The following is a 2,547-nucleotide window of genomic DNA, read 5'->3' as shown; positions in this document are numbered from 1 at the left end:
GGCAAAAAGAAAAACTGATCTGATGATGGTGGGCCAAGCTCCACAACTGCAGAAGGCTATTGTTCACCTGTACGCATAAGATAACATACACACAAAAAATGATTTATACTTGGAGCATAACTTGTTAGTTAGTCTCATCAACGTGGTTCAGCCCTGTGGTGTGTTTAAAAGCATTTTACAACATCGACTGGTGCTCTGCGGACAGATTTACTAATTACTACATTTACTATTGATAACTGTTGCTACCGTCTTATCAGAAATAGCAGAGATGAAGTTTGTTCTTCAGTCTCTATAACCCCCCAGTATAGGCGGTGCCAACTAAGAACACACCAGTGGATGAGGATGATTTTCAACTTCCGTGCATAATAATTTCAGCTGCCCCTGGAGCACATCTAATTTATATATTTTCATGATATACAAATAATTGATTGTACCTCCCATACAACCCTTCCTTCAGGATGTTTTTTCCAGCCAGTCTGATCTAGGTGGCTCAAGCTGCAATCCTGGCGATGGGCCTATCCTCTCTGGATGACACAGCTTCAGTTCTACACATGGCAGTGGCTTGTTTGGGCCATGACACAAATGTGTTTATGATGCCACCATGCAAGGACTTTACAAAATTCTCCAGTGCACAGGTTTCATGTTGCCTAGAAGGAGATCAAAGACAGCCCGTACCATAGCTTTAGTGGCCGATTCTCTTGGAGTGAGGCCTGAGATCGAATAACCAGTACAGTAGCTGCACTTTTTGGCATTGTGTGATGATGCATTAAGTGGCAATGTTCCTACACACTGCTCTGTTAGCTATAAGTCAGATCACTCGTGAGCTTGGGACACTCTAAGTCAGAGGTTCTCAAACTGGGGTATGCGTACGGAGGGGGTATGTGAACAAAATAATTAAATATACTGTTAATTATATCACATTCTTAAATAAAAGCGTGTTTCTCACAGGCAAAATATATAAGTGAGTGCCATAAACGGTCAAATCCATGACATCCAATCAAATTACCCCATATTTGCGGTCAAAAAATGCGTCCACTCAAGTGTCATGCGTAAGTACACATCCTGACGTACCCCATGTAGTTTATCAACAGCACACGGCTATAGGTAAGCTAATGAAGCAGTAAGATTAAAATGGCCAAGTGGCTACAAAGAATTCGGCCTACAGTCTCAAAGAGAAGTTCTACACCCAGCTGCTCAGCTGATCCACAAACCTCTGACAGCACTTCAATAGCGAGCGTGAGTGCACTGCATGCTATGGTTGACACAGATACCGACAGCAATGCTTTCGAAGCCAAAACGCCATCACCAGCAATTCACAAAAGGACTATCAAAGAGAGTTTAGAGGTATGTTAGTTGTTAGTATGTGTTAGTTATGGAGGCAAGCGCTTGCTTTAGTTGGGTTCCTGACCCTTGACTTTTTTTTGCTGGCTGGTGCAACTGTGTTTCTAAAGCACATTTGTTATGGCAAAAGATGCGAGAAAAAAAATTATCTGATGACCCAGAGCTTACTTGCTGAGGCCATTGTTTACTTACAACTTTTGTTATAACAAATGTGCTTCAGAAACACACAGGTAGGCCAGTCAAAGAAACATTAAAGTTAAGAAGTCAAGGGTCAAGAGCCCAACTAAAGCAAGCACTTACCTCCATAACGGTGACTTCAAACTTTATTATTTTCAATAAAACAGCGCTAAGGCTTCCTGGAGGCTAAGTGAGGGCTGCCCGTGCAGGGCCAGTGCTAAGGGGCCAACGTTTTGCCAATGAGCAAATTCTCAGGGGCCCTGCATTGGCAGCCCTAAGTGGACCCATAAAGGGCCAGTGCAGACTTCTTTGCAGGTGGGCCACATCCCTGCAGAGTTTAGCTCCAACCCTAATTAAATACACCTGATCCAGCTAATCATGTCCTTCAGGATTATTTGAAAAATGCATGGTTTTTGTGTTGGAGCAGGGTTTAAACTGAATTTTGCAGGGCTGCGGCACTCCTGGAATTGAGTTTGACACTCCTGTTCTTAAAGCTGAACAGCTCAATAAATGACTATACAAACTTTCTGTTGTTATTATTCAAAAACAATTAATTAAACTTTTTGTTAAATATTCCTGACTAATATGACTCTAATCAAATCCACAACATCAAGTGAACTATATATATTTAAATAGTTTTTTTTTAGGATTACTGATAAGCTACTGTCATTTGATTTGTATTAGTTATCTATTTTAGTTTTAGTTACAGTTGTAGTAATGTTGCCGTTTTATTAGTTTTTTTTATTATGTCTGTATAGGTTTTTTATTAAGTTTTAGTTGTGAAGTTAGTTTATATAGTTGATATATATATATATATATAACTATATATATTTATATAGTTTTTTTTAGGATTACTGATAAGCTACTGTCATTTGATTTGTATTAGTTATCTATTTTAGTTTTAGTTACAGTTGTAGTAATGTTGCCGTTTTATTAGTTTTTTTTATTATGTCTGTATAGGTTTTTTATTAAGTTTTAGTTTGATTAATTTGAGTTATTTCAGTACTTCAACATACAAAATGGAAATTA

The sequence above is a fragment of the Sinocyclocheilus grahami genome, unplaced genomic scaffold (assembly GCF_001515645.1).
Source record: "Sinocyclocheilus grahami isolate Dianchi unplaced genomic scaffold, SAMN03320097.WGS_v1.1 scaffold2247.1, whole genome shotgun sequence".
In the NCBI taxonomy this organism is placed as follows: domain Eukaryota; kingdom Metazoa; phylum Chordata; class Actinopteri; order Cypriniformes; family Cyprinidae; genus Sinocyclocheilus; species Sinocyclocheilus grahami.
The sequence above is the reverse complement of the archived record's forward strand: the minus strand, read 5'-3'. Positions refer to the sequence as shown.